The sequence below is a fragment of the Martes martes genome (assembly GCF_963455335.1).
Source record: "Martes martes genome assembly, chromosome: 9".
Lineage (NCBI taxonomy): Eukaryota > Metazoa > Chordata > Mammalia > Carnivora > Mustelidae > Martes > Martes martes.
The window spans coordinates 124,175,743-124,194,248 of NC_137896.1; the positions used below are offsets into that span (position 1 = coordinate 124,175,743).

Consider the following 18,506-nt stretch of genomic DNA (forward strand, 5'->3'; position numbering starts at 1 on the left):
GGCTCCCTTGCCCCCCCACACCCCATGCTTTGAGTTGGCACGTTTTTGTGTCCCACAGGCTCTAAATGAAAAACACACCCACTACAGAACCAGTTCCTATCAAGTGAGAGGGAATTTTTGTGATTGGGTTACCAGTGCTTCTTATACTTTATTGTGTAGAGAAATTGCCCAGGAGTCTTGTTAAAATGCAGAATTTGATTCAGTAGTTCTGGAATGGGGCCAAGATTCTGCATTTCAAACAAGTTTCCCGGGTGATTAGAATGGCTGTCAGGCATCAATTACAATGTCCACCTTAACTATCAAGCACACCTGATATTTACAGTAGCTGAGGAATGCATTTTTTTTCCTTGTAGGTGAATATACAAGAGAAGCCAATTATAATCAGAAGGTGCCTAATGAGCAAAGCCAGATTGCAAAGCGTGTGTGAAGGCACGGAAGCAAGAACCTGCTCACGTGCCCGGTGAATCAGGAGCTGGAGGTAGGCGGAGTCAGGTCGCTAAAGGGTTGGACTTTGATCCGAATTCTGCAGAGCACAAAGCCTTGAAAAGAGATTTACCAGGAAGAAACGTCTTCCATTGTCAAATTTGTTTGGGAAGTGCTGTACACACTGTGTCCCTCACTTGCATATTTACAAAGCATAATTTGTTTTTAAAGATACTAAGAAGGCTTTTGTCAAATGAAGATAATACTTCATAAACAGTACAGGTTATATAATTTGTGGAGCCCAGTGCAAAATGATAATTTATCTTTTCCTATTAAGACTTTCTGGAAGGCGATGACAGAGCATTAAACCAATTGTGGAACTCTTTTAAAGCTTCTAAAGCTTTAGGCCTTGTAGAACTGCACAGGCCACATGCCCATGAAGCTGCCCTGTTCATGGGGATATTGAGAGCATTAAATGAAACAATGTATGAAAAGTGCTTTAGGGGCGCCTGGGTGGCTCAGTGGGTTAAGCCTCTGCCTTCAGCTCAGGTCATGATCTCAGGGTCCTGGGATCAAGCCCCACATGGCATCAGGCTCCCTGCTCAGCAGGTAGCCTGCTTCTCCCTCTCTCTCTTTGCCTGCCTCTCTGCCTACTTGTGATCTCTGTCTGTTTCAAATAAATAAATAAAACCTTGGTGGGGGGAAGTGCTTTAGTGCTCACCTACTGTTAGCACCACTACCAAAGCTACAGTTGGGTGTCAAGCCTGGAATCACCACTACCAAAGAGGCTACCAAAGCTTACATCCTGTAAGCACTAAATAAATAGTTTGGATGGTTTTCTCACAGCTTTTAGTTAGGACTCTAGGTTGTAATAGAAACCGACTTCATTTAGCTTAAGCAAAAAAAGCAGAATTTGTTAAATGATCCAGGCATGTGTTTCAGAATCCAAGGGTAGAAGCAGCTAGCAAGGTACAGGAAGAAAGGGCTCTCCTTTTCTCTCTCAACTCCAGTTTTCTTTATGGGTTCCTTGTCCACACTGTGGCACAAATCAGCCCAGAGGTGCCAGGTTCAAGAGACTTCCCAGAGGGATACTGGGGTCTCTTAGTCTTAATTCCACATGCTGAGGGAGGGCTTTGATGGCTCCATCAATTTTCACCTGGATTAGGCAACTGTACATAAAGACTCTTCAGCCATTATCAGACCAGTGGAAGGGGAAGAAGAAGGCAACATATGTGCATCTCAGTGTCTCCCATACTTACCTGATCATGAGACATTTCTTGAAGGAACATCTATTAGTATTGAATAGAACATACTCGGGAAATGCTGTCGTGGGTGATAGGAAGCAATGGAATGGCTAAAGGAGAGGCAAGAGAGCCAGGAATCAGATGTTCATTTTAGATGGCAGGGAGCAGGACTAGAGGGAACAAGACTGAACACAAGAAAGCAAATTAAGAGCTTGCTCTAGATATTCAGACCTGGGAAGCAAGGCTAGTATTAATGAGGATATACGAGGAAAAACCGTCTCCAGAAATATTTGGGAAGTGAAAATTCTATATGGGGAGAAAGGTATAAGAGAAACAGACAAGGATGGTTCAAAGGACTAACTTGGGGTACTCAATCGGTTGTGGTATACCAACTGTTGAGCTAACACAAGAATTGGGCGATGGGTCTAAGTTGTTTTTGTTTGGTGCCAGGAAGAATATTCAGCTGGAAATATCTAGAAGCCTGAAATGAGGGCCACAGGTAAAAGTCTTGAGGCAGATTCAGATGTCACATGCTTTCAGTAATAATTAAAAACCGAGAAGTTCAGGCATTCAACATATAATCTTTGAACACTACTATGGCCCAGGCCCTGGGGGGACACACACACACGCGCGCGCGCGAATGAAACACTCTTGGTCCTGCAGCCCCTCATGGAGCTTACAGTGGCCCAGGAAGATAAATTACAAAGCACTCCTTTTCAGAAGTACAGAATGCCAGAGTGTTGTGCCAACCATGGAGAACAACAGTGCCAGTGCCCCTACCACATGACAGCTGTGTAACAGGGACAGACTATGGTTGGGTCTCAAGCCTGGAGTCATCACTACCAAAGCCACGGGGATAGGACGACAGCGCGGGTTCGGTCTCCAACTGCTGCGGTGGGGATCGGGGTGCGGACCGGACGGTGCACTTGGCGAGCTCGGGTGATGAAAAATCGGGCGGCGAGTGAGAATCACTAGGCCAGTAGAACGACCTGGGTCTCCTTTGTGTTTACCCTGGCCAAGCACTGCGGGCCGGCAATGTTCTGAGCTGGGTCCACTTGCCCAGGAGGCAACTAGAATGACAGTCCACTTTAAGGGGTTCACTTTTCCACCCAAAATGCGTCTCCATCGTCTTGTTGCGGGAGAGGGGGAGGATGAACCCCTAAGGGCCTGGACTACTTTCCGGCTCCTGTGGGTGCCAGCACCCCAGAAGCGAAGTTCGAGGAGTACTGCGCGATCACAGGCAACTGACATCCGCACAGGCAGCGGCGGAGAACAATGAGCTACCAGGGAGGAAGCGGAGGGTAAGCGAATTCGGAAGTCGAGGCTGCACGCGGGAAGACAGGGGCGAACGCGGCGCTCGGCGACACCACGCCTGCGCCGGCCGAGCTCCCGCGCGCGTCCCCGCCTGGCGCAGCCCCGAGCCTAGCACCAGCTGCGAGCCCGCAAGGTGAGGGCGGGGGAGCGCACGCCCAAGGGACGGCCGAAACGCGCGAGCGCACAAAGCGTGCGCACGCGCAGAGCTCCCGCCGGCCGGCGCCAGAAGCGCGGGAGAAGCGACGGAAGCCACTGAGAAGAGCCGCACGTCGGTGAGTGCTCCCCCCTCCCCTTTCTCCCGGAGTGCCTTGCGCGCGGCCGGTGGGCGGGGGGGGAGGGGAGGGGAGGCGGCGGTGGCAGCCATGTTGTTGTGAGTCTCTGTGTCTCACCCTCGGTACTTCGGTGGTTCGGAGGAGGAGGGGGAGGAGAAGGAGGAGGTGGGGTGGGGGGGAGGGAGGTAGGTGGAGAAAGAAGATATTGCCGCCACCGAAGGCGGAGGAGGGAAGGACGGCCAAGAGCGACGCCGCCGTGTGCCCAACGGTCGGTGTCCCCGGCTGAGGCAGCGCGGCCGCAGCAGCCCCGTAAGTCATTCCGCGTTTGCTCCCTCTCCCCGTGCTCTGGCGCCACAGAAGCTGGCTTCCCGGGCTTTGTGTGGCCGTCTCGGCGGGAGCATCCCGCAGGGCGAGAGGGCGGACGGGCCTCGGGGAACCCAGGGCAGCTGCGGCCTGGGGCCCGGGGCCCGCTCGCACAATGCGGGGGGAGGGGTGCCGGAAGGGGGTGTGCGCCCGGCGCGGGTGGGGGGATGCTCGGCTCTCCCGCTTCCTTTCCTCCCCCACGCCACTGCCTTGCGGCGCTGGGGGGCCCACCCCACTAGTCCTGGGTTTCTCGGCGCTTGGGGTTAGGGACCGAGCTGTCCCTTCAGCCCCTGGTCGTTAAGAGGGGAGAGGCCGGTAGATTCAGAGAAGTGTGCGAGTTGGAAGTGGGCGAAGAGGAGGGAGTGGGTGTATGAACACAAATGTGGGAATTCTTGGGGGCCCGAGTGTGTCCAGGAAAAGCTTTCGGCAGACAGGTGTGGATATGAAAGAAACAGCGACTTGGGTTAGTTAGACTCGTTAGGTGCTATTATTAAGGAATGTTATGTTTGTTACTGGAACAGGCTTTGACACTCAGATATATAAATTAAAACGAAAGAAAAGATTAGAGGCTTCAGACATTTTAGCAGTAGTTTGGGCCACGTTTGCGGATAATTGTTCAAAGTTTTATCCCAAACGCTTGTAAAAGTTAGGCTGCTTTCTGAGAACTCAGCTAGGGAAAACCCATATTTCTTAACTTAATTTTTCATTCTAACACATATTTAAACATCATGAGGGTTAATATTACGAACATATTAGGTGTAATAAGACAGTAATGTCAGTTAAAATCAGGATTTCGGGTATTGTGAGATCTTAAGAAAAGTGGTGATGGGTTTTTTCCGGTAAAGGTTTTTAGAGAAAGCTTTATTAGACAAATGCTTTTAAACGCTTAAGAGAACTGTAATATTTGTAAAGGTATATCAAGAAAACAATTTTAATAAAGGGAGTTACCTAAGGATTTTAAAAGCTTGTTTACTGCTTAGATTTCGTGTTTAATAGGTGACTCACCGTGTGACCTGGAGTATCGAGGACAATTTAAGGAATTCTGGCTAGAAATCCTATTTAGAATACAATGACAAATATTTTTAATGGGCTTAAGTTTCTGTTCTTACTCTTTTAATACTTTTTTTAATAGAGGATTTGCTTCATCTGCACAGGCATAGTGAATAGTTGTTAATATTTCCCTTCGCATGAATGTCTTTTAAAGTTCAATTTTTGGTGAACTTTAATTATTTAGAATTGTCTTTTGGTGTCCTGAAGGGCAGTTTTTGTACCCAGTAAAGGCTTACACTGATGTAAAAAATTAGTTATATTTCAGAATCCTGGTTCTTAAGCTTTTTAAGTTCTTTTTTCTTATTTGTGCAAGTCTGGCAATTAATCTTCAAGTTAAATTTGCTATTAACAAACTTGAACATCTTCAAGAAAATTTAAACTGTTCAATTTTTATACGTAGTTTTCTTAATCTGAGTGTTAAGTTCCCTTAGACGTTTTAATATTTAGTAAGGTTTCAGCTTAAAAGTATAAATTACTGCCATGTTTAAATTGGTCTTACAAGGTTGTCCGCTGTAATAGACCAACTTTTCTTTGGCATTACAAGCATATAAGCCAAACTGTGCAGTCTCAACAAAGATAATACTAGGATTTTGTGTCCCTTAAACCTTCCATACTTGTTTATAAGTCCTCCTGGTGTTGAAATAATAATTTGTCTTCCTGTGTATGTACTTAGCAGAAGTAACTATGATCAGGGATTTGGGCCAGGTGTGACATCCAAAGCCAATCTGGTCAGTGACCAGATAGTCTTGCTTTTTATGGATTTTTTTTTTTTTTTAAAGATTTTATTTATTTATTTGACAGAGATCACAAGTAGGCAGAGAGGCAGGCAGAGAGAGAGGGAGGAAGCAGTCTCCCTGCTGAGCAGAGAGCCTGATGCGGGGCGGGATCCCAGGACCCTGAGATCATGACCTGAGCTGAATGCAGGGGCTTTAACCTACTGAGCCACCCAGGTGCCCCGCTTTTTATGGATATTGATAAGATCTTCATAATTTCAAGTGGAGGTTGGTTCCTGTCTCCTGGACTCAGGTTCTTTAAATTTGTTGGATTGCTAACAGAGCAAAATATTCTGTATTTTTTTTTCATGTTCTTAAGATTTAGGATTATTTTAAATACCTGAATTTAAATACGTGGCTTGAATTCATAGTTTGTGGCTGTTTTACTGATAGGTGTGTAATTAATAAAAAAATTGTACTAATAACTAATAAATTGGTTTGTGATGTATTAGGTAGATTTCTTGCTGTTTTTGAGAAGGTATTAAAAATAGTCTGGCTTGGCACCTCTTGTCCCGCTTTTTCACTCTAGCCTGAGGAATTTGTAAGAAGGAACTGGTAAGAGTATGGCTTAGCCTCTTTCCTCTCTTTCTCTTTGGAAGTCTGCCCCCTGCAGAAAGCACTTTGTTCTGCTTCTTGAGGCCACCATGATAGACTGCCCCTTTTTGGAGGACCATCAGTTGTCCAGTGCTATCTGTGACCAGTTTAGGATAATGAAGGGGCGTGGTGGTAGGAACCCCTCTGGCCTAGCTCTAAATTAGTCATTCGATTGTAGCTTGGTCAGTAAAAGGAGAAACTTGAATTGCTATCAGTCTAGTTCTGTGTCTCTCACTTCTGAATTCTGATGTGGTGGAAAAAGTTTCCCTTCAAACCTCATTATTTAGGAGCTAATATTTTTTTAAGATTTTATTTATTTATTTGAGAGGGAGACAGAACATGAGCAGAGGGAAGAAGACAGAGGGAGAAGCAGACTCCACACTGAGCAGGGAGCTGGATGCCGATCCTAGGACCCTAAGATCATGACCTGAGCCTAAGGCAGACGCTTAAGCCCAACCCACTGAGCCATCCAGGTGCCCTAGAAGCTAATATTTTAATAATGATATTTATATTTAGGAATATAGATGGACCTTTTTCACTTAAAATGTATTGTTTCTGTAGTGGGAAAGTGAATTTTTACAGATTGCTTTTGAAGCTTTTCCAATGAAACAGTATAGAAGTAGTACATAGGTTCATGGCAGATGCTTTTTTCTTCTCAGTTTCAGGTAGCGGTATGTTACCAGACAAAAGGTTAGTGTATTTTTTTCTTAGTGACTTTTTTGTCCAACTCAAAAGATCCAGCTTCTTTATAAATGAAAAGCTAAAACACTTCTAATTAAACAGTGTCACCTTCTAGAGAGTCATTTTATTTATTTGTCAGAGAGAGCGAGCAAGCACAAGCAGGGGAAGTGGCAGACAGAGGAGCAGCAGGCTCCCTGTTGAGAAAGGAGCCTGATGCTGGACTCAGTCTCAGGACTTTGGGATTACGACCTGAGCTGAAGGCAGATGCTTAACTGACTGAGCCACCCATGTGTCCCAAATCAGTTAATTCTTTTTTTTTTTTTTTTTTTTTTTAAAGATTTTATATTTATTTACTTGACAGACAGAGAGCACAAGTAGGCAGAGAGGCAGGCAGAGAGAGAGGAAGGGAAGCAGGCTCCCCGCCGAGTAGAGAGCCCGATGCGGGGCTCGATCCCAGGACCCTGGGATCATGACCTGAGCTGAAGGCAGAGGCTTTAACCCACTGAGCCACCCAGGCGCCCCCCAAATCAGTTAATTCTTAATGAAATTGTGGACATTTTTGTCTTCCCTTGACTTTGGGGGGGGGCAGATTTTATTTATTGATTGATTTGACAGGGATAGAGAGAGAGAGCACAAATAGGCAGAGGGAGAGGGAGATGCAGGCTCCCCGACGAGCAGGGAGCCCAGTGCGGGACTGGATTCCAGCCAAAGGCAGCAAAGGCAGACGCTTAACTGACTGAGCCACCCAGGCGCCCTTGTTGACCTTTTTTTTTTTTTTTTTTTAATTTCATTTATTTATTTTGACAGACAGAGATCACCAGTAGGCAGAGAGGCAGGCAGAGAGAGAAGGGGAAGCAGGCTCCCCGCTGAGCAGAGAGCCAACTCGGGGCCTGATCCCAGGACCCTGAGACCATGGCCCAAGCTGAAGGCAGAGGCTTCAACCCACTGAGCCACCCAGGCTCATGTTGACCTTTTTCTTTTTTTCTTTTCTTTTTGTTTTTAAGATTTTATTTATTTATTTGACAGAGATCACAGGCAGGCAGGAAGCAGGCTCCCCGCTGAGCAGAGATTCCCGATGCAGGCTCCATCCCAGGACCCTGGGATCACGACCCAACCCGAAGGCAGAGGCCTTAACCCACTGAGCCACCCAGGCACCCCAATGTTGACCTTTTTCTTTCTTTCTTTCTTTTTTTTTTTTTTTTTTAAAGATTTTATTTATTTATTTGACAGAGATCACAAGTAGGCAGAGGCAGGCAGAGAGAGAGAGGAGGAAGCAGGCTCCCTGCTGAGCAGAGATCCCGATGCAGGGCTCAATCCCAGGACCCTGGGATCATGACCTGAGCCGAAGGCAGAGGCTTTAACCCGATGAGCCACCCAGGCGCCCCTGTTGACCTTTTTTTTTTTTTTTTTTTTTTAAAGATTCCATTTATTTATTTGACAGAGATCACAAGTAGGCAGAGAGGCAGACAGAGAGAGGAGGAAGCAGGCCTCCCGCCGAGCAGAGAGCCCGATGCGGGGCTCGATCCCAGGACCCCGGGACCATGACCTGAGCCGAAGGCAGAGGCTTTAACCCACTGAGCCACCCAGGCGCCCCGACCTTTTTCTTAAATGAAGTTTTACTTGACCATTTCCTGGCTCCTTTCTGTATTTTTCTAAAGTGCTTTAAAGAATTAAAAAAGTATGGGCTATTCAAGCACATTGGTAAAGTCATAGGTTCTTTAGTATATTTCACCTCTGTGAATTTAGCTGCTGTAATCCCATCCATTTTTAGTTTACATATTATAGATTTTTACTTCTTATTCACTTACTATTTTCTTTTAGGGAGATAAAAGATGTTGGAGTAGAGTACTAGAAAAATGGAGTACTAGAAAAACATACAAATGGGTACACCTTATGTTCATATCCCGGGATTTCACTATAACTGCCAAGCACAAAAAAGGGAAAGAAGTGTGAAGGGAAAAGGGGTAGGTAGTACTTGGCATGCCAGAATACTTTGGACTGAAAATGGGATAGGGAAAGAAAAAAGGCAGTCATTATTGCCTACCTAAGGTGAAAGGTAACATTTGAACCACAAAACTTGCATTCCAGGAAGGGATTTGGTGAAATTGACTATAAAATGACATTACAAAACCAACCTTGAAGATAGATTTTTGTGATTTTTTTTTTAAACATACATTATTTGAGAGAGTGAGAGCACACAAGGTGGGGGGCGGGCAGAGAGAATCCTCAAGTGGACTCCCTGCTGAACATGGAGCCCAGGGCACTGCTCCATCCCAGGACCCTGAGATCATGACCTGAGCCCAAATCAAGAGTCGGTGCTTCATCAGCTGAGCCACTCAGGCACCCCAGATGTTTGTGATTTCTACTGTAGTGAACATCTCATATAAAGAGTTCTAGATCTCAAGGTGGTGATCTTGTGATTTTAGGCACTGGTTTTGAAAGACTTACTTAGGGATCAGTGGAATATTGTCTCAACTGTGTAAAATGCAACTGGTTTTATTCATTCAGACATTAAAAAAGGTGAATAAGTAGTAGAAATAAGCTTCCTTAAGTATAGGTCTTTGCTAGGCAGTCAGATAAGGCAAATTGTAGGTAGAGAAAAATATGGATGGTTTTGTCTGATTTTGTTAAATACTAAAAATTATATACAGATAGGAGCCACTTGTGTTTTCCATTTTGGTGACCAGGTCATTTATTACCATCTGTTTAGTATTCTGTCAGCACTTTTAAGTGTGAGTAAATGTAAAATATTAAATTTTCTGTAGTACAGTCTGAATCTTTACAATCTGATATAAATAAGACTTGAAATTTTGAGAAGATGATAGCTGAAGTTTTCCCTGGAGATGTTTTCTTGGACCACCGTGCAGTTGAAGTGTAATAGATTGCTGAAAAGGGATCCAAGGGAAAGTTTTTTGTTTTTTTTTTTAATTTATTTATTTGACAGATCACAAGTAGGCAGAGAGGCAGGCAGAGATAGAGGAGGAAGCAGGCTCCCTGCTGAGCAGAGAGCCCGATGCAGGGCTCGATGCCAGGACTCCGGGATCATGACCTGAGCCGAAGGCAGAGGCTTTAACCCACTGAGCCACCCAGGCGCCCCCCAAGTGAAAGTCTTAACGTCCCTTTGTTCACTCCTACACTAGTACAAAGGGGAGTACTCTGTCTAGGAACTTGTCAAAGATAAATTGTTTGCTAGTTTTTATTGTAAGTCTGGTTGAGAAGATAGTCATGGATTATTATTTGAGGAATATTCAGTCCCATTTGTTACTCTGGATGTTCTAAGTTTTATTTTCTCATTAAGGTAGGCTACCAGAAACTTGCACGATATTTTTGAGATTTGTAGGCCTTTGATGTACCAGACTTTCTTTATTTTTTTCTTTATTATTTTTTAAAAGATTTATTTGAGAGAGAGAGAGAGAGAGACACCACAAGTAGGCAGAGAGGCAGGCAGAGGGAGAGGAGTAAGCAGGCTCCCTGCTGAGCAGAGCGCCTGATGCCGAGCTCAATTGATCCCAGGACCCTGAGATCATGACCTGAGCCAAAGGCAGAGGATTAACCCACGGAGCCACCCAGGCGCCCCCAGACTTTGTTTAGATATTGGTGGTACCAGGTCCTTGTTATTGAGTGTAAAATTTAAAAAAAAAAAAAAAGATTGGAGAAATGAACTTAGTCAAGGGGTAGGTGAAATGGCCTCATCGAGAGGGATTAGTGTGGGTAGAGACCCTGATAGGGGAGAATGGCAGAACTTGACGTGGAAGTAGGGAAAATTGAGAAGATATGACTGGACAGGGCACCTCTGTGGCTTGGTAGGTTAGGCATCTGCCTTCTGCTCAGGTCGTGATCCTGGGACCCTGGGATTAAGCCCCATGTAGGGTACCCTGCTCAGTGGGAGCCTGCTTCTCCCTCTGCTTGTGCGCTCCCCCCTGCTTGTGTGCATGCACGCATTCTCCCCTCCCTCAAAAATCTCTATTTAGGGGCGCCTGGGTGGCTCCTTTGGTTAAGCATCTGCCTCAGGCTCAGGTCATGATCTCAGGGGTGTGGGATCAGCCCCATGTTGGGCTCCATGCTCAGTGGGGGAGTCGGCTTCTCCCTCTCCCTCTTCGCCTCCCCACCCCTTGTGCTCTCTCTCTCTCTCTGTCTCAGATAAATAAAATCTTTAAAAAGATTTTTATTTAAGGGGTGCCTGAGTGGCTCAGTAGGTTAAGCATCGAGTCTTGATCTTAGTTCAGGTCTTGATCTCAGGGTTGTTGTGAGTTCAAGCCCTGAGTTGGGCTCCATACTGAGCTTGGAGCCTACTTCAAAAAAAATTTTTTAGACTTAAATGCATGTAAGTTTCATTTAAATTCTGCTTAGGAATATTTCTTCAGAGGCCCTTTTTTGGTATATGATTTAGGTAGTCCTTGAAACTTAACAGATTTGGTTTCTCTTTTCAGACCTTTGTTTGAAATATCTGAATTTCTAGGCATTTGTTTTTTTAAGTTATTTATTTATTGTTAAGGCTTATTTATTTATTTGTCAGAGATAGAGAGTGCACAAGCAGGGGAAACCAGGCAGAGGGAGAAACAGACTCCCGGCTGAACAGGGAGCTTGATGCAGGACTCAGTCCCAGGACCCTAAGATCAGGACCTGAACTGAAGGCAGACGCTTAACCAACTGAGCCACACAGGCACTCAGAAAAGTTTTTTAGACTTCCAACATCTTTAAGAAACTGATTAGGTTAAAGAAAGAAAGAAAGAAACTGGTTAGGTCATCTCGCTTCAAGTTATTGGGAAAAAAGTAATCACCAATTCAAGGCTTGTTCATGAAAATTTGAGGGATTTTAAAAGTCACAACTCATACTTATGACCTAAAAGATTACTCTTATGTAATTGAAAAGTTTGTACAGCTCATATATTTTTTTCATAGACTATCTGCAGTAGTCATCACAGACTGAACATATTCTAAAACTTAGCTGTTGTAAGTTGTGGCTTTTCCTAGACAAAAGTTAAGGGAGTTGAAATGTTACATAATTTTTTTTTCTTTTTCTTAGAAATGACTAGAAATACTGCTCAAAATAACTTCTTTTGCATTAACATATTTACAGAAGAAAGTTATGATAATACTGGATTAAAGTTAAGCAGTTTTAACTGTGGGACTTACTGTGTGAGAATGAATTCTGGAATGACCATGTGCTCAGTTTGCAAAAGAACAAATGGGTACCAGGGAGCAGCATATCTTCAGTATATTGGACAGGGAACCTTATTTTAAAGAACATTGTGAATTGGTGATTAGGGAAAACAGTTCGGAAAATTGTGGTCTAAAGAAAAAAAATACCGGACTCCAGGGTGACTGAGTCTATCTACTAAGTGTATTCTTTTTTTTTTTTTTTAAAGATCTTATTTATTTGTCAGAGAGAGAGAGAGAGCGAGAGCAAGTGCGCGCGCACAGGCAGACAGAGGGAGAAGCAGACTCCCTGCGGAGTAAGGAGCCCGATGTGGGACTCGATCCCAGGACGCTGGGATCATGACCCGAGCTGAAGGCAGCGGCTTGACCAACCAAGCCACCCAGGCGTCCCTCTACTAAGTGTACTTAAGCTCAGGTCTTGAAGTCCTGGGACTGAGTCCCTTATCAGGCTCTCTGATCAGTGGGGAGCCTGCTGTTCCCACTGCTTTTGTGCGCTCTCTCTCTCTCTAATAAGTAAAACTATAAGAAAAATAAAAACATTTAGAAAAAAAAATCTTAAAACTGCATTCAAGTCTGCTGCTTAGAATGGGTTTTATTTTTTCTCAGTTGTCTCAGACCATGCACTGAAATGACTCCCTTTAGTTCTGTTACAACCTTTTCTTTAGGATATTTCTCCTTGGTGCTATATTGGTTCTGATTGATTATGTGTAACAATTGAAAATTACTAGATAACCATTTGAGCATTTGAGACAAGTCTTCACTTGTTGAGCATTCAACCTAGTACTAAAGTGAATTGAAAATAACACAGGATCACTCACTTGTACTTTATTCTGTGATAAAGCCTCTGAACTGTAGTGCATTTAAATAGTATTAATACAGGACCTTTAAAAAAAAAAACTTGGTTTTGCTAACTTTAGTGAGCATTACAACACAGAAAAAAATGTAAAGATAAAGCCAGTAGTACCTCCTCTCCTATCAGAGTTCAGTTCAGTGCTAATTTTGTCATAGTCCACACAGATACATAATTGTATTACTCCTTTCTTTTAAACAAAAATGGGTTGGTATGCTACAACTTAGGTGACTAGGTATTTTTATTTACTATCATAGACATTTTACTCTATTTGTACCTGTAACTTAAAGCATTCAGTACGTAGATTTTTATTTTGCTAAGCCATTTTTCTGTTGAGTTTATGTTTTTATTTTTTATTTTTATTTTTCATTTAAATTCACCTGATCAACATACAGTGTATTACTAGTTTCAGAGGTATCTTGTTCATTTCTTATTTTCTAACCCCTGCAAGCAGTGCTGCAGTAAATGTTCTGTAGTTCATTCTTTTCATGTTGGTGGTGTTTATGTAAATTCCTGAGTTAGAAGATTTTATGTTGATTTTTTAAACAAGAAAATAGTCATTCATTATGGTAGATCATTAATACTCTAGAAAGCACTTATATTTTAATTTCATATATTATTTCATTTATTTTTCACGGTAATCCTGTGAGGTAGGCATATACTCATTTGCAAGTGGGGAAACAGGACCAGTGTTCAAGTGTTCTGAGTTCATTCACCTAGTTTAGGACAAACAAGGAACTTTATTCTGATCTTTTGATTGAGATTCTTCTGTTACACCATGATGAATGATTCAGAACTTTTTATTTGGAAAAGCAATAGGGTGTTTGTGGATATATTCCTTAGCTCTGTAATGTGTAAGGGTCTCAGTCCTGTCTGTACAGGGAAGCATCATCTGGAGAACTTAAAACAAAACAAAACAAAACAACAGTAAAAATCTGCACCTGTTTCCCTGCCCAGACTAACTCAAATAAGTTTTATGTAAGTGGGAACTGAGTGTGCAGTTTTAAATCTTTTGCCTAGGTTCTGATGCACTGAGGGTTTGAGAGCCATTGGCCTTAAAATTGGGGTGCTCCATGCCAAATCTTAATGTGTTATGTTTTACTGATGGTTAAGCCTTTAGGGCACAAAACTTAAAAAGTTAGCTTCTTTTAGTGGTTAGTCTCATTTAGTCATAATTCGTTCACATTGCTGTTAGGAATGAAAACATAGAACTGGATGGAGTATTTTGGCTTCTTTTGGGAATTGAGATCAGTGATAGTCTTGGGCAGTAGGAGTAATGGAAAATTAAAAACAAAACAGGTCACTGTGGGGTGTCTGGGTGGCTCAGTTGGTTGAGTGTCCAGCTCTTGGTTTCAGCTCAGGTTATGATCTTAGGGTCATGATGGAACAGAGCCTCCATGCTCAGCAGGAAGTCTGCTTAAGCTCCTCTCCTCCTGCCCTGCTCACACATGTACTTTCTCAAAAATCTTTTTTATTTTTAAGATTTATTTGAGGCAGAGTGAGGGCAAGTGGAGGGAGGGGTAGAGGGAGAGGGAATTTCAAGTAGCCTCTGCACTGAGCATGGAGCTAAACATGGGACTCAGTCCCAAGGCTCTGAGGTCATAACCTGAGCCAAAATCAAGTCAGGTGCTTAACCAACTGAGGCGTTCAGGCGTCCCCAAATAAATCTTTGAAAAACAAAATAAAAACCTAAAAAACACTTCATGTTTTTTCTAAACCTTGCCAGCGCTTACTAAGCAGAAATAATACTATGAGATTTACTTTGAAAGCAAAAAATATGGGGGTGTCTGGGTGGCTCAGTTGGTTAGGCATCTGCCTTCTGCTCAGGTCAGTGATCTCAGGGTCCTGGAACAGAGCCCTACATTGGGCTCTCTGCTCAGCGCGAGTCTGCTTCTGCCTCTCCCTCTGTGATCTCTCTCACTTTCACTCTCTCAAATAAATAATCTTTAAAAAAAAAAAAAGCTAGAAGTATGAAAGTCAGATACATTGAGGGGTTTAAAAGGTACAATTTGGTTGGTTCCTTTTTTTTTTTTTTAACACTTTGAGAAATATATCAAAGTGTAGGGCAGAACTAACTGAGATGAAGTGGTTAGAAAACTAAGTACTAGCTACATAAGTGCAGTGCCTTTAAATCAGGTGATGAGACAATATTTAGATCTACAAATATTCTGCTTTTTTAAAAGATTTTGTTTATTCATTTCACCAAGCCAGGGGTGGGGGGTGTGGAGGGTAGGGGGGGTGTACAAGCAGAGGGAGCAGCAGGCAGAGAGTGGGGCAGGGGTGGCGGGGGGGTGGGGGGGAAGCAGGCTCCCATGCAGGACTTCATCCTAGGATCTAGGACCTGAGCTGAGCTGAAGGCAGCCAACTTAACAAACTGAGCCACCCAGGGATCCCTAGATTTCTGCTTTTTTAAAACCCAAAGTGTCAGGAAGGTGTGGCTAGAGATATTAACTATAGTAGGTATTGGGTATGCATGTAAAGTCCTCTATACTTCCTTAAAAACCCTAACAAGTTTACATATAAGACCAGAATATTTTTCTTTTCTTTTCTTTTTTTTTTTTTCCCCCCCAGAATATTTTTCTTTTAAGTGATGGCCTAGTTTATGGGAAAGATGTTTTTCTGGTATGTTTCTTTGTAAGTCATATATAGCTTATGTGTATTTATTTGCACAGCGAAGGGGGCAATACAAGCAGGAAGAGAAGCAGGCTCCCCGCTGAGCAAGGACCCCCCCGATGTGGGGCTCAATCCCAGGACCCCGGGATCAGGATCCAAGCCCAGGACAGTCACTTCACCAGCTGAGCCACTCAGGTGCCCCATGTATAGGTGTACTTAAATGTTTTTTTTTTGTTTTTTTTTTTTTTTAAGATTTTATTTATTTGTCAGAGAGAGAGAGAGAGAGAGCGCGGATCACAGGCAGACGGAGTGGCAGGCAGAGGCTGAGGGAGAAGCAGGCTCCCCGCTGAGCAAGGAGCCCGATGTGGGACTCGATCCCTGGACGCTGGGATCATGACCTGAGCCGAAGGCAGCTGTTTAACCAACTGAGCCACCCAGGCGTCCCTGTATAGGTGTACTTAAAAAATACTTGATTGAGGGGCACCTGGGTGGCTTAGTGGGTTAAAGCCTCTGCCTTTGGCTCAGGTCATGATCACGGTGTCCTGGGATCAAGCCCCATATCAGGCTCTCTGCTCAGCAGGGAGCCTGGTTCCTCCTCTCTCTCTCTGCCTGCCTCTCTGCCTACTTGTGATCTCTGTCAAATAAATGAATGAAATCTTTAAAAAAAAAAAAAACAAACTTGATTGAGTTCTACCATGTATAAGGCATTGATTTCCAAGCTAACTTGACAATAAGAACTAATGTGTTTAGTGATTTCCAGCATGTATGTATTTAAATATCTTCAAAGAGATAAGTAGTGAGTGGGACGTATTGAAGGAATAAGTAACTCCTAAATGTACAATAAAAATTATGCATTCCTTTTTCCCAGATGTGTTACTAATAACAGTTGTGTCACAGTTTCTGATTGTTTCCTGTGTACATATACATATGTATGTTTTTACCCTGTTTTTACAAAAGTTGAATGGTAGACTGCTTTTCACCTTGTCTTTTCACTTATGTCCTGGATTTTTTTTTCCATATATGCCTAAATTTATCTCGTGTTTTTAAATGGACTCATAGTTGATAATGTTATCAGTTTCCCTCCTTGTTAAACACTATCCTTAGTATTCTTCCTTTGGTCCCCTCTCTCATTTCATGGAACACTGGCGTGACCAGAATAGTTTGCATAATTGTGTTACATGTTTTTTCTATATTAATTCTGATAATAGAGAAGTTTTAAAGTCCTAACAGGTGGGTGCCTGGGTGACTCAGTTGAGCGTGTGCCTGTGGCTCAGGTCATGATCCCAGGGTCTTTGGTATTGAGTCCTGCATCCAGATCTCTGCTCATGTGGGGATCCTGCTTCTCCCTCACCCTGCTGCTTCCCCTGTTTGTGCACTCGCTCGCTCGCTCTCTCTGTCAAATAGATAAATAAAATTTAAAAAAAAGAGTCCTAACAGGTAATATGATGTTATTAGTATATTGAAAATACAAATTACATGCCATGGGAGTTAAGAAAAAGATTGTTTGGGAGTAGGTTTTGATGGAGAAAGTGGCATTTGAGCCAAACTTTGAGTTTGTAGTATTTGCATATGAACAGATAAATGGTAAAGACCTGTCCAGGGGACTTGAATAGTAAGCAAAAGGAGACTTGCGGGGTGGGGGGGGGCGGCTTTAAGAGAGTTGTATAATTAACATATAAGCTGACTTAGAGTTTATGCTTGGTTGATAGGGAAAGAACGTGGAGCCCTTGGAGTCTTGACAGTGTAAAATCTGCCATTTTAGTAGTTTTGTCTATTAGGATATGGAAATTGGCCACAGTTACCTTACTTGCAAAGTAAGAATTCAGTATCTACTTTGCTGGATAGTGGTAAGAATCAGATATAATGTGCCTAGTACAATCTCTGGCATGACATCGAGTGTTAAATAAATTTTGTTCCCTGGGGGCACCTGGGTGGCTTGGTTGAGCTTCTGACTCTTGATTTTGACTCATGTCATGATATTAGGGGTTGTGAGGTCAAGCCCCATGTTGGGTTCCACACTCAACAGGGAGTTTGCTTGAGATTCTCTCCCTCTCCCCACATGTGCATGCTCACTCAAGATTTTTAAATAAATATTTTAAAAAATATATTCTTTTTGGGGGATGGTATTTGCTAAAAATTAGTCCAAAGCTGTTTGTGTTCATTTGGAAATCAATTTGGGGGGGGGATTTCATTTGCCACTTGTCAAAAATATGGTTGAGAAAAGTAATCAGTGATACTCAGTTTATACAATAACTTAGACCCTAAGTCAGTAAACCTTGTGGAGAGTAACTACCTTTGTAAGCTGCAGTTTATAAATACTTTGTTCAAAATAGGAGGACAGGTTTCAGATTGTACTTAACCCTCAGGGCCCAGCTTGAATACCACCTGCTTCATATGGCCTTCTGTCGTTATTGTTATATATAAATTTTATTAAGCTTTATTATGGACTGTTAAACACAGAAGAAGAATAGTGCCTTGCATCTTCAGGTATCTATCACTGATATTCAACTTTATGTGAAATCTAATGTTTTACTTTTTATAGAAGAGTATTTCAAAGCAACTCCCAGACACCAGGCCAGTTTAACCTTAAATTCTCCGGGGCGCTGAGTGGCTCAGTCAGTTAAACGTTCGACTCTTGCTCTCAGTCAACTCAGGTCTTGATCTCAGGGTTGTGAGTTCAAGCCCCTCATTGGGCTCCACAGTGGGTATGGAGAAAAAATATTATATATTTTTTATATATATATATATATATTTGCATAAATTCTCTTACTAATGAGGACTTACTAAAATATACAATTCTTGGGGGCTGGGTGGCTTAGTCTGTTGAGCGGCTGCCTTCTGCTCAGGTCCTGATCCTGGAGTCCTGGGGTTGAGTCCCACATCGCCCACTCTGCTCAGTGGGGAGTCTGCTTCTCCCTCTGTCCCTTACTCCTGTCTCATGCTCTCTCTTAAATAAATAAAATCTTTTTTTTCCTTAAAGGTTTTATTTATTGATTTGACTGAGAGAGAGATCCCAAGTAGGCAGAGAGGCAAGCAGAGAGGGAGGGGGAAGCAGGCTCCACACCTAGCAGAGGGCCCAATGTGGGGCTTGATCCCAGGACCCTGAGATTATGACCTGAGCTGAAGGCAGAGACTTAACCCACTGAGCCACCCAGGCGCCCCATAAATA

The 18,506-nt window shown here is 43.2% G+C and overlaps 1 protein-coding gene across 4 annotated transcripts in view; it reads left to right on the top strand.

The window, feature by feature from the left end:
- The first annotated feature begins 3,304 nt into the window (after positions 1–3,304).
- PUM2 (pumilio RNA binding family member 2) overlaps positions 3,305–18,506 on the top strand; it is a 103,197-nt gene continuing 87,995 nt past the window's right edge. For all 4 annotated transcript variants that reach the window (XM_080814598.1, XM_080814599.1, XM_080814602.1 and 1 more), the window contains exon 1: positions 3,305–3,562. The gene's annotated coding sequence lies outside the window, so the exon portion shown is untranslated. The remainder of the gene's footprint in view (positions 3,563–18,506) is intronic.